The sequence below is a fragment of the Podarcis tiliguerta genome, assembly GCF_965153285.1.
Source record: "Podarcis tiliguerta genome assembly, chromosome: 16".
NCBI classification, from domain to species: domain Eukaryota; kingdom Metazoa; phylum Chordata; class Lepidosauria; order Squamata; family Lacertidae; genus Podarcis; species Podarcis tiliguerta.
In genome coordinates, this window is record NC_139549.1 from 1,523,221 (window position 1) to 1,536,873 (window position 13,653).

At 42.0% G+C, this 13,653-nt stretch overlaps 1 protein-coding gene across 2 annotated transcripts in view; it reads left to right on the top strand.

The window, feature by feature from the left end:
* LOC310666072 (uncharacterized protein) overlaps positions 1–13,653 on the top strand; it is a 1,539,811-nt gene that overhangs the window by 1,053,593 nt on the left and 472,565 nt on the right. The gene's annotated exons all lie outside the window — the stretch shown is intronic.

Sequence of the window (13,653 nt, forward strand, 5' to 3'; positions counted from 1 at the left end):
TCTAAGAGATGCCAGAATATATATCTGCTACTTCCATACTCTTTTCCCACTAGACAAAGGAGCTTCTGATTCACAGGTAAAATTAAAGCCTGTGATGCATTCCTTACCCTCCTTGTTTGAGATCTTCCCTTCTGGACACGGAAGGCAATCATAGCAGCAGAATGGCTTTCCTTCCTTCTTGTTCTTTCTATAACCTACATGACAATTCTCATTACACAGAGAAGTGGGTTGTGCCTGTTCATAAATGAAAGAAGGAAATCGTTTAGGAGTTTGCATCTCACTGACGTATCTTCTAATAGTAAACATGAGAGTTAAGCAATAGATTTTAAATCTTGCTCTAATTGTAGAATTGGAACTTCTACCATTACTCCAGTACATTTCCCTTTATGAAAACCATATTAGTAAGTATTTAAATTTCTACTGATATTAGCATGGCAGTGCTAATCTCTATCAATTTAAAAAATGTTCAGGTGAAAGCTTATTGGGTCAATATCTCATTATAGAAATTGCTCAAGCATTTTTGACATAAACGTTGGCTCTTGATGCAATCTTTCAGTGCCGTTTGTTTCTAGAGTTACCTTCTTCATCACCTGCATGTGCCCTACAATTTACCGTATTTTTTGCTCTATAGGACGCACTTTTCCCCCTCCAAAAATGAAGGGGAAATGTGTGTGCGTCCTATGGAGTGAATGCAGGCTTTCCCTGAAGCCTGGAGAGCGAGAGGGATCGCTCGGCAGGCTTGCGGATAGCTGCCTGTTCTGGAGGCTGGGGTCGGGGGAAGCACCCAGCCCCGCAAGCTCTGGGAGCAGCAGCGAGGTTGCACACAATCTTGCCGCCGCTCCTGGACCTGGGGTGCCATCAAATTGAGCAGGATTGAGCCCTCTGCTCACCAACTTCTGAGTAAATGGTCCAATCCTGACTGCAGGGGTCTGAAGTATGGTCTAAAGAAAGGTGGAGAGCATTTCTGACAGTATGTTCAATTGGAGTTTTAAGAACCCTAATCAAACATTGCCTTATTGCCACTTGATTTGGGGCCAAATAACTCCAGAATGGATTGGTGGTGTGCGCGCATGCAAAATACTAGGAAGGAAAGAAAAAAGGAAGGAAGGAAGAAAGGAAGGAAGGATATTCTAATTAAAAGACATACTGGGCTACTTTGAATTTAATGGACTAGTGACACTCTGCAGCTCGGATACCTCTGCAAAGAGACTTGGAAACACAATAGCTTTCTCTCAAACAGACAGGTGTTTTCTTTAATATATCTAGTCTGATAATTGATGGTGATTCAATGTGTTGCAGTGAGGCAGATTTTGGACTGAGCAAAAAACTAGAGAAAATCCAGAACAACTTCGTACCTGGTTGAACCAGTTGGGCCACATGATACCATCATCATGAATGGTTAACCTCTTTTCTGGGGGAGCTTGTGGGTCCATCGTTCCAACTTTGACTCTGAGAAATGACTGATTTGGGAATGTGACCCAATTTACTATATCAAATCCAGCTATTAATTTCCCATTTTGGTCAAAGGAAACTTCTTCCCTGGCACTATTATTAAATGAAACTCTTCCCAGAAAGTGGTGGAGCTAAATTTGAAGAGGAAAAAAGCAATAAATGAAGATGCCAAAAATAATTAAATATAAGTAATATTTGTACAAATAGAGTGTTTATCTTTAACATTTAAGAGGTATAGTTCATGGTCTCCTTAAAAGATGCATGTTAGTGTCTTTCTCTCTGTGTTTTTAATGCGTCTCTTTTAATGAGTCAGTTTATCAAGCTTATCCAAAATGGATGGCGCTAAAGGAAAAACGAATTAATGAGCTGTACTATTTTCTAGAAATAGTAGAGCTCATAATAAGCTGTACTATTTTCTAGAAAAAGGACGAGGGTGGCGCTGTGGGTAAAACCTCAGTGCCTAGGACTTGCCGATCGTATGGTCGGCGGTTCGAATCCCCACGGCGGAGTGAGCGCCCGTCGTTCGGTCCCAGCTCCTGCCCACCTAGCAGTTCGAAAGCACCCCTAAGTGCAAGTAGATAAATAGGTACCGCTTTATAGCGGGAAGGTAAATGTGCTGCAGTGGTGCTGGCTCGCCAGCTGCAGCTTCGTCACGCTGGCCACGTGACCTGGAAGTGTCCTCAGACGGCGCCGGCTCATGGCCTCTTGAGCAAGATGAGTGTGCAACCCTAGAGTCGGACACGACTGGCACGTACGGTCAGGGGTACCTTTATTTTCTAGAAAAAGAGGTGCTGCAACTCACCACAAACACCTCCCTCGTTCCCTTGGAATAGCAATGGTGCCCCCCTGAGAGGGAAGAGAACTGAGTTCCCCTGAGTTATGGCTGAAAAAAAGCCCTGCTCATGAGGATATAAAAAAGTTTGACATTATGGAACACAATATTCATTTAAATGTTTTGTGAAGGCTAATTTCAATTGTAGCAATGTTCATTGTGAAGGTAAGATGTGGTTCTTTTAAGAATTACAGTTAGTCTTGGCCTAAATTTGCTAGAACTTAGACCGCAAATCTAAAATACTGGTGTCCATGTGTTTTATTATTCAACAACTGGGCGAGGGCTCAAGGCCTTGACACACAATGAGTTTCCCCTACTGACAGAGGTATTCAAGAAAAGTGCCCCCTTTGGCTGAGTTCCAGAGTTGATTACAAACATCTGTATTAACTGGAAGACAACATTACCTGCCACGGCTGAAGATCTGTAAGTTTCCATCTTGCTCCTCCTGCCATTGCTCTGCAATTTAATTTGGTGGACTGCATGGTGTGCAAAGCATGTGCCAAAATATAGATTGCATTGTAGATGCTGTAGCTGTGGGCTGTCATGCTCATTTCAAAAACAGACCCAGGAAGGCTCTCAATATTCTCCTCCCCAGTGCAGAATTTGTCATCTTTCTTCTCTGAAGCAGGGTCGGGAAAACCACAATTAAATGCCTCTTCCCAGAAAACCCTGAGAAAGCCATCTTCTTTTTCCAAGGTAGGCTTTCTCATCTGAATAAATTTATGGAATCCTGGAAGATCCTTAGAGCGAACTGCAAAGGATAGAGCCCCATGGAGGAATGTGACATCCCAACCTCTTTGAAAGGGAAATGAGGTGAAGTCCATCTGGGCTATCATAATCCAGATTTTTCTATTTCCTTGTATTGACACATCATTTGTTTCTGCAAGTTTGGGTATCATTCTCATTACCATAATTGTTTGAATTTCACCATGTACAACCACAGCATTGGCAGTGCTTCCCACAATAATGCTGATTGTTTTCGAACCTTCTTCCACCATTTCATCAAACTCACCAGAAGAGGTAAGCCTAGGGAAATTTTCTATAAAATCAAAGCAGATGCCCTTCTGGGCAAACATGGGGAGAACATTTTGTACAAATCTCTCTCCAGTGTCATCTTGGAGAAAAAGCACACCGATCCACACCCAACGGAAATGCAGCAGTAACTGGAGGATCCCCTCATATTGCTGAGTCCCATCTGGGAATATCCAGTGGGTGAAAAGGGCTTGAATGTCATTAGTCGTCACAGGAGAAGAGCCATAGATGAGCTGAAGAGGGTCATTGTTAAAATCAAGGGAGGAAAGATGATAACAAATGATGATATCAAAACACCAATTAGACTCAAAACCAGATTTCAATCTCTATTTAATTGGTATACAGTGGTACCTTGGGTTAAGAACTTACTGTATTTTTTGCTCTATAAGACTCACTTTTTCTCTCCTAAAAAGTAAGGCGAAATGTGTGTGCATCTTATGGAGCGAATGCAGGCTGTGCAGCTATCCCAGAAGCCAGAACAGCAAGAGAGATGGCTGCTTTCACTGCGCAGTGATCCCTCTTGCTGTTCTGGCTTCTGAGCTTCAGAATATTTTTTTTCTTGTTTTCCTCCTCCAAAAACTAGGTGCGTCTTGTGGTCTGGTGCGTGTTATAGAGCGAAAAATACGGTAATTCGTTCCGGAGGTCTGTTCTTAACCTGAAACTGTTCTTAACCTGAGGTACCACTTTAGTTAATGGGGCCTCCTGCTGCTGCCACGCCGCCAGAGCACAATTTCTGTTCTCATCCTGAAACAAAGTTCTTAACCCAAGGTACTATTTCTGGGTTAGCGGCGTCTGTAACCTGAAGCATCCTTAACGTGAAATATCTGTAACCCGAGGTTGTTGTTGTTTAGTCGTTTAGTCGTGTCCGACTCTTCGTGACCCCATGGACCAGAGCACGCCAGGCACTCCTGTCTTCCACTGCCTCCCGCAGTTTGGTCAGACTCATGTTTGTAGCTTCGAGAACACTGTCCCACCATCTCGTCCTCTGTCGTCCCCTTCTTCTTGTGCCCTCCATCTTTCCCAACATCAGGGTCTTTTCCAGGGAGTCTTCTCTTCTCATGAGGTGGCCAAAGTATTGGAGCCTCAGCTTCATGATCTGTCTTTCCAGTGAGCACTCAGGGCTGATTTCCTTCGGAATGGATCACTTTGATCTTATTGCAGTCCATGGGATTCTCAAGAGTCTCCTCCAACACCAGAATTCAAAAGCATCAATTCTTCAGCAATCAGCCTTCTTTATGGTCCAGCTCTCACTTCCATACATCACTACTAGGAAAACAATGGCTTTAACTATACAGACCTTTGTTGGCAAGGTGATGTCTCTGCTTTTTAAAATGCTGTCTTAGTTTCTCATTGTTTTTCTCCCAAGAATCAGGCGTTTTTTAATTTCGTGACTGCTGTCACCATCTGCAGTGATCATGGAGCCCAAGAAAGTAAAATCTCTCACCGCCTCCATTTCTTCCCCTTCTGTTTGCCAGGAGGTGATGGGACCAGTGGCCATGATCTTCGTTTGAGCTTCGTGTTGAGCTTCAGACCATATTTTGCGCCCTCCACTTTCACCCTCATTAAAAGGTTCTTGTAACCCAAGGTACTACTGTATATTAACCAGGAGGATTTGCCTTTTTCATTATTTCTGTTTAAAAATCTAAACAGAAATAAATTTAGAATCTACAGATTTGGGAAATACTTGGCTATTAATGACTTCACATCAAATATAGCAATTTTGCAGTTAGGTTTATGGAAGAATTGGCTGCTTTTCACATCTAAAGAAAAGTAAAGGAAATAACTGGTAAATGGTTGTTCAAAGAAAAGCCTGATAAAGCTTTCTCCCCCTGCTGCATGTAAGGTTTCTCGTCTGAATAAATTCTGGAACCCTAGATGATTCCTTGTGTCAACTGCGAAGGATAGAGAACCACAGAGGAAAGCTATTTCCCACCACCTTTGCATAGGTTATGATATGAAATCCATCTGGACTGTTCTAATTCCAAACTTTTGCCATGGTTAGTATTGGTACATCATCTGTTTCTGCAGTATTGAGCCATGTTCTCATTACCCGAGTGGTGTAATTTTCAACATTCCCACCACATTCCCATCACAACTATGATCATTTCAGGGCCATTCTCCACAATTTCACTGAACTAACCAGCAAGAGCTTATTTATGGATCCCCCCCCCCCATAAAATCAAAACAGATTTCCCAAACCTTGCACAAATACTGCTCAACTATCACCCATCAGATAAACCAAGCCAATCCACATCCATGTGAAATGCAGCTGTTGCTGAACACCAGGTGAGAACATTTGGTGGCTAAAACCAGCTTGGATGCTTTCATTCATTACAAGGGAAGACAAATACAGCAGCTAAATGCATATTTTTTTAAACAACAACAATATTATTATTTGTATGCCATCCATCTGACTGGGTTGCCCAACCACTCTGGGCAGCTTCCAACAGAATATTAAAAACACGATAAATCATCAAACATTAAAAAAAACTTCCATAAACAGGGCTGCCTTCAGATGTCTTCTGAACAAGAGGAAAAGTGATACCAAAAAGTGATATCGAATATCACTTAAATGCAAATCCAGATTTCAATTTCAATTTGATCAACATTGATTAATCTGAAGGATTCACATATTCTTTACCTCTGTTGATTTGGAAATGTTAAAGTTATTTTGGAAAATATTTTGATATAAGTGATTTTTCAGCAGGCATAGCAAACATACAGTTGTGCTACCACATGCAGCAGACGTTTTGTTACAGTCCTGAACAGCAGTAAAATGTCCAATGAAGAATTATTCCACCTGAGGTTTTAAGGATGTCTGGAACTGAAGCAGACATATTTTCCACAACCTACATTTTTGGTTGAGAAATACCAACCTATGCCCACTTCGCCATTCAATTACCAGCATGCAACCCAATGAGATTTAGCCAAAGGCAACTGTAAATGGCTTTCATGATGACCCATGTTCCATGCAGAACTCTTACTCTTGGCATCTTGTACATAGACAGGATGGTTGACATGTGGAGACGTAAATCAGAGTTTGCCCCCCCAATGACCACCTTTGGAGTCTCCTGAACATCACACTTGTAGTTGGGGAGGAGTCTTTCTTGGCTAGAGAGAAGTTCCATGGAGGCTTGGTAGGTCCAGCTTGCACTGAAATGGCTGTTATAGATGTGGAAACCCAGAGAGATATTGGGCAAGATTTGGGGATTTTCATTTATCTCTTTCACAGCAAATGCCAAAGCCAGGATATGCTGGTAGAGTTGTGTCATTGGTCTGTATGGAGAGCAACATAGTGTGTAACAGTTCACATTCACAAAAATGGAATTCATTCCCACAGTGAAGGAAAGTGTGTGGATATATTGAAACACAATATTGAAAGCTGGATGTTTTGCTGCGCTGAATATCTAACTCCTGCCACCGCATAGGCAGCCTGGCTCTGATTGCTACTACAGATGTTCTACAGAGGAGGAGGAGGAGGAGGAGGAAGTCTGGTTACCAAAAGCTTACAATAAAATCACCTCTAAGTCTGAATGAATTATGACTTTGCTTGGATTAAAGTCAAATATTCAATAAGAAATCCTTAGCTCACCATGGTAAATGAGCAGAAAGCCTTAACAAAGTGAATGGGGATGTTATCTTCTTACTGCCTTGCAATTATTTTTTTAAAAAACTGAACATTGGTATAAGCCTACCGTATAAGAAGAAAAAGTTTACCACAAACTGGGTGTGAGCTATCAGGTCTGCCCCCATGTCTCATAAACACCAGAACTACGTGGAAGGAAAAGGGTGGTAGGAATTCATACACACGTGGCCAATATTATGAAAACATTTTGGAAAGTATTTCTGTATCTCTGGCTCACAACATCAGTAGTTTTTAGATCAATACCATAAATATATATAGCATTAGAATGATAATATAATGCAACAGTGTTGAATTATCCTTATTCTATCAACAGTTATACCCAAATAAAAATGTTATACACAGAAAACCACGATAAAAGGTATTTCATAGCTTTTCATTATTTCTTTTGCTGCCATTACAGCCCAACAATGGCATCCCAAGGAGTAAACCAAAGATTTCAGTTTGTCAGTTGTTATAATGTGAAAACAAGATTGCATTATTGCGTCTATCAGTTGTGCTTTATTCCTTGGCTGCTTCTGACTAAAATGGTTTCTTAATCAGCTCCACAGATCTTCAGTTGGATTCAGGTCAGGGCTATTCAGCACAGTTTGTGGCATTATATTCTGCATTAGGCAATCTTTCTAATAATATTTAATTTCATGGCATTAGTTCTGTTGTTATGAGCTGCCAAACCTTAGAAATACAGCTTTTCCTAAAGTTTTCCCCAATGTTGGCCACTAGTGTAATGAGCATAACCTTCATCATATGTCAAATGCAGAAATATATTCATTACAGATATACGACAAGGTTTTTAAGGACACACACACACACACACACAAATTTCCTTACAGAATGGCATCGAAGAGTTCAGGTGTAGGAAGTTCAGTGAAGGCTATGCTTGAAGTTATATAGATTTGAGACATAATGCCACCAATAACAAGATCTCCAGACTGGAAATATTTGTGAAGAATAGGAAGAGGGTCACTGATGGAACATGGAGCCTTGCACTCATCTGGAGGAAGCAGCACTGACGCCAACATCATGGAAAGTACCATCCTGCACAGAGCATGGTAGGAGCAAGAGGAATTTTTTAGGCAACAATTCATCTCTTTGCACATTGTCATCTGAGTGATGCTGAGCAGCAAAGCCTCACTGGGATGGTTACGAAAGCCAGATTTTTGCAGGGAAAAGAATGAGTGATCAGTCTGACAGAGCCTTGGTGTAAGGCCAAGCTTTGAACATCACAGGAGATATTAATAGTATCTGCAAGTCTTGATTCATTGTTTTCATGCAGCTACTGGAACTCCCCAAAGAGTCAAAGAAATGATCATGATTACTTTGATAATTACAGGAGACTTAATCAGCTTTGCTGGGTTGTTGCTTCTTGGTGATGTGCAGTGGGGGGAGATGTTTATTACATCATAGCCAAAGTCTCAGCTGCTCCTCCTCAGTAGGGAGGAATAAGAGTTTAATGAGATTCAGCAAAATGAGAGAGAAAAGTCACCTAGAAAACTGTGTGAAAGAAGAAAATTTATAATAAAAGAAGAACTGCTTTGCAGCCAATAATTTAAAGAGCTAGAATAAAACTTTGCACAACCCTTAAATTGAGTCAGTTTATCAAGCTTATCAATTATCTATAATATTAACCAACACCATATGGACAATTATGGACATACCATAATTTTAAATTAAAATTCAATAATCAAATTTAGATTTAGAAATCAGTCAATTCAGTGATTTAGACTCTTTCTCAATGAGGTTTAAAATGTTCAAGACTCCAATACAGTGGTACCTCAGGTTACCTATGCTTCAGGTTACAGAGGCTTCAGGTTACACACTCTGCTATCCCAGAAATAGTGCTTCAGGTTAAGAACTTTGCTTCAGGATAAGCAGAAATCAGGCTCCGGCGGCACAGCAGCAGCAGGAGGCCCCATTAGCTAAAGTGGTGCTTCAGGTTAAAAACAGTTTCAGGTTAAGAACAGACCTCTGGAACGAATTAAATACTTAACCTGAGGTACCACTGTATAGCAGTCAATTCTGAACAAGTTATGTCCAAAGAAGTAAGGCAATACTACATAAATATTCTTAATTCTATTTTCTGGTGCTGAAAAACTGTAGGTTGTATTTTTCTAACTAGATTAACTGCCACCAAATTCTGAGGCCTAAGACCATATTGTAAACAACATGGTTGATCTTGTGATCTTGTGGGGAACTTGATCTGAAAGGTGTCCTGGATCTTTAGGTGCAGCATATCTCTCAGTCATCTGATATCACAGTGACATCAGAGAACCTATTTATCTCACATGAATGATCAGCTGATCATTGGGGTTGAAAATCTCCAAATATGGCACTCTGCAACCCCTTGCAATCAGTTGATCATTGGGGCTTGCATACTGGTACTCACAGAGCTATGGTAGCCTTCATGATCAGCTGACTGTTGGGCCTTCCATAGCACCATGAAAGCTGATTTGCAAGCCTGAACTATCAGCTCATCACCAGCACTTGTAGAGCACTTTGCACAGGCCTTTGTAGGTGCTCCTGACAGCTGATGGAATCTACAAACCCTCGTCAGCCCAGCCACTCATTATCTGTCCCACAGCTGACATCAGATATATCACATCAGATATAGCATATCTGTCAGGGACTGGCCAGATGAGGAGGAGGAATGGTGGTGGCCTCCATCTCAAGAGGCTTCCAGGCAGGATGCAGATGAAGATTGCATGGACCCAGGGGTGCGGTGGTGGCAAACAGGAGGAGGAGGAGGAACAGGAGAAAGGAACAGGAGAAAGCCAGCATATGTTCTAATCCTGAACAGAGACAGAAGTCAGAAGTGGTAGAAACAGTACAGCAGACAGTTGACACCATGTCACCTGAAAGCCTGGTAGCTCCTCCTTCACAGTAGGCAGTAAGGACCAATTTGGAAGCTAGGAAGTGTTTTGGTGTTTTGCAGTGTTTGGGCGTCTTTTGTCCCAACATATCTAAGCACCAAAGGGGGAAAAACCTGGTGGTTGTGGAGATCTTCTCCATCTTGGCCTCCAGTGCTGGGATGCTGAGCTGTATCTTCCCCCCTAAATGTTATATAATTATCTTGAGACATGAAATGAACAATAAAGAACAGTTGAAAAAAAAATAAGTATCAGTCTAACAACTGAAATCATTATATTCAAATGTGGATACTTCTTTACATGTTTCAAGGTTTGTTTGGTTGAGATGATCAACAGAAAGAGTTCAATTCTCAGGAATCCTTATTTTTAGAATGAGATTATTATTATTATTTTCCATAATACAGTGTGATAGCGGCTACAGAAAATACAAATTGAATGGGTAGAATACAGAGTCCTCTGTGGGTGGACTCTTCTTAGCCCTTACCACCCACAGCAGAGTGTAGCTCACCCGGAACCGTTATTTTCTCCTCTCACCCTGGGAGACAAACATTACTGATGGAGAAAATAATAATGTAATATTGCATCATGTTGTGGTTCCATTTTCTTTTCAATCTATGGTCTAGCTAAACTGAAAAGACCTATCCACCTTTACTGTACAGTACTAGCTGCTTTTAGGTACTGTACATAGCAAATGTCCATTCCAGAACACTAAGGCAAAAATGGCAATTATGGCAATTACAATTTACCTTGAATTGTTTTGTAGCCAGACAAAAAAGAATATTGGGAGATATTTAACAAATAGGAAAATTAGTCAAAGTCTTAGTAAGGAAATATGGCTATATGTAATCACATGATTTTATGATGAGAGTTGATCGGAAGCACCAAATGGTTTTGATTTGTTCAGGATGATGACATTAAAGGTAAAGGTAAAGGTACCCCTGCCAGTACGGGCCAGTCTTGACAGACTCTAGGGTTGTGTGCCCATCTCACTCAAGAGGCCGGGGGCCAGCGCTTTCCGGAGACACTTCCGGGTCACATGGCCAGCGTGACATCGCTGCTCTGGCGAGCCAGAGCCGCACACGGAAACGCCGTTTACCTTCCCGCTATAAAGCGGTCCCTATTTATCTACTTGCACCCGAGAGTGCTTTCGAACTGCTAGGTTGGCAGGCGCTGGGACCGAGCAACGGGAGCGCACCCCGCCGCGGGGATTCGAACCGCCGACCTTTCGATCGGCAAGCCCTAGGCGCTGAGGCTTTTGCCCACAGCGCCACCCGCGTCCCTATGATGACATTGGGTTGCATCTATTCAGATTGCTGTGATCCTTCGATTAGTGAATAGCAATCACGTGTGTAATTTGAAAGTATATAAAAAACATTGCCTTGGATGTGGTTCTTTGCAGCCTCCTCCTTATTTTGGAGGCTGTCCCGCTCAATAAAGGCTATATCTTCACTTGGTGTCTGCATCCTCTTCTGGTGGGTTTCTGTGAAGGTGACCTCCAGGCTAGGAAGCCCCTTTAAAATTTCACCAACATTACCCTGTCTCTCAGGGTCCTCCATCAATCATCTGCCATCTCCATGAGCTTACAATCTCTGGACCTTAATAAAGGCACCAGACATAGGACTCCAATGAAAGAACAAAAGAAAAAGAAAGAGGCAATAAGAAGAGAGTGAAAAAATAAGTAAATAGGAGAGAGAGAGAGAGAGAGAGAATAATTATGAATTTGTGGGTGGCTGTGTATGTACAAAGTTGAGTTTGGGAGTAAGAAAGAGAATTCTCAGCATTGTGCCCTAATACAGTATTGTGCTCCCTAGCTGGGGCTGGCTCTCATAGGTATTTGGGGAGAGAGAGAGAGATAGATAGATAGATAGATAGAGAGAGAGAGAGAGAGAGAGAGAGAGAGAAGACCAAAAGAAATATTAGAGAAAGATACAAAAAGAAAACTTCATTTTTTTCCATCTTCTGTCTATCTCCAGGTAGCCTGTTGTTGTTGTTGTTTAGTCGTTTAGTCATGTCCGATTCTTCGTGACCCCCTGGACCAGAGCACACCAGGCACTCCTGTCTTCCACTGCCTCCCACAGTTTGGTCAAGCTCATGCTGGTAGCATCAAGAACACTATCCAACCATCTCGTCCTCTGTCGTCCCCTTCTCCTTGCGCCCTCCATCTTCCCAACATCAGGGTCTTTTCCAGGGAGTTTTCTCTTCTCATGAGTTGGCCAAAGTACTGTAGCCTCAGCTTCAGGATCTCTCCTTCCAGTGAGCACTCAGGGTTGATTTCCTTAAGAATGGATAGGTGTGATCTTTTTGCAGTCCATGGGACTCTCAAGAGTCTCCTCCAGCACCAGAATTCAAAAGCATCCATTCTTCGGCAATCAGCCTTCTTTATGGTCCAGCTTTCACTTCCATATATCACTACTGGGAAAACCATAACTTTTACTATACGGACCTTTGTTGTAGCCTACCTGCTCCTAATTATGAATTGGTGGAGGGCTGTGTGTGTACAAAGTTGAGTTTGGGAGCAGGAAAGAGAATGCTCAGCATTGTGCCGTAAGATAGTAGTGTGCTAGGGCTGGCTGTCCTAGGTATTTGGGAGAGAGCTCTTACTCCCTTGCTATCCAAGACACTACTTTATCTGGACCTGACTGTCAGTTTCCATTTCTCAGAAAGTATTGATCTGATGTGTAGAGATCTTTCCCATTCTAATTAATTCAAGAGGTTTCTGGGAGCTTCTCCGTGTGAAAGAAACAAGCAGAAGGTTTCTGATGTTTGGGTTATTCCTTCAGAGAAGGTGAGTACAGCTGGCTTAGACTGGTTCTAGATTCAGGTAGGTAGCCATGTTGGTCTGATGCAGTCAAAATATACAGCCATATTATATATATATATATATATCACCTTAGAGACCAACTACGTTTGCTCTAGGTATAAGCTTTCGTGTGCATGCACACTTCTTCAGATACTGGTTCTGTAATCTCTTCTGTCAACGTAATGCTGACTATAATAAGAGACCAGAAGGAACCTGGGTTTCACTTTCTCTTTCTAGCTCTTCAGGTGCAGTGTTCTGTATATAGAGTTGAGGTTTAGTCTTATTATAATTTATTGTAAATTTAAATTAAGTCTGCTGCAACTGGAATTCTTATGGACTGCGCCAATCCTGAATGTATTGGATTTGTGACCATTATGCTCATTTGCCTTCAGTAGCAGTAAAGCTCTGCTGGATGGAATATTAATTGCCTCTGGTCTATTTTGGGGGAATCCTGCGATGTGTTTAAGTTTTTACTCTGCTAACTATACATTGGAGTTCTACTCTGGATCAATGTTGAGTAGAATTCCATGACATTCCCTTGCACATTGAAAACATTTTTCTGTACAGTGGATCACTTCTTCTTCTGGAACATCACTGAACGTCAGTGCTTCAACTCCATGGGCCAGTTGACCCATTGCTATTTCAACATCCATCCAGACCTTCCTGAGCCCCAAAGTTTTGCCTGATCCACAATGGAACAGAGAAAGTTCTTGTCAAGAGGGAGAAAACATGTTTTGTTCACTGCAGATGGTGCCACGAAGAGTGCAATGCTCCAGGGACTGTGAAACACACAATTATCTCAGTTCACTGTGATTCACTCTTCCTTTTGCAATATCCACATGGCATTTTGAAGTCCATAGACCATAAAGAAAATTCAGAATCCTTATTAAATGCAACCCCAGTGCCAATGAGAACTGAGAGCCAGTGTGGTGTAGTGGTTAAGAGCGGTAGTCACGTAATCTGGGTAACCGGGTTCGCGTCTCCGCTCCTCCACATGCAGCTGCTGGGTGACCTTGGGCCAGTCACA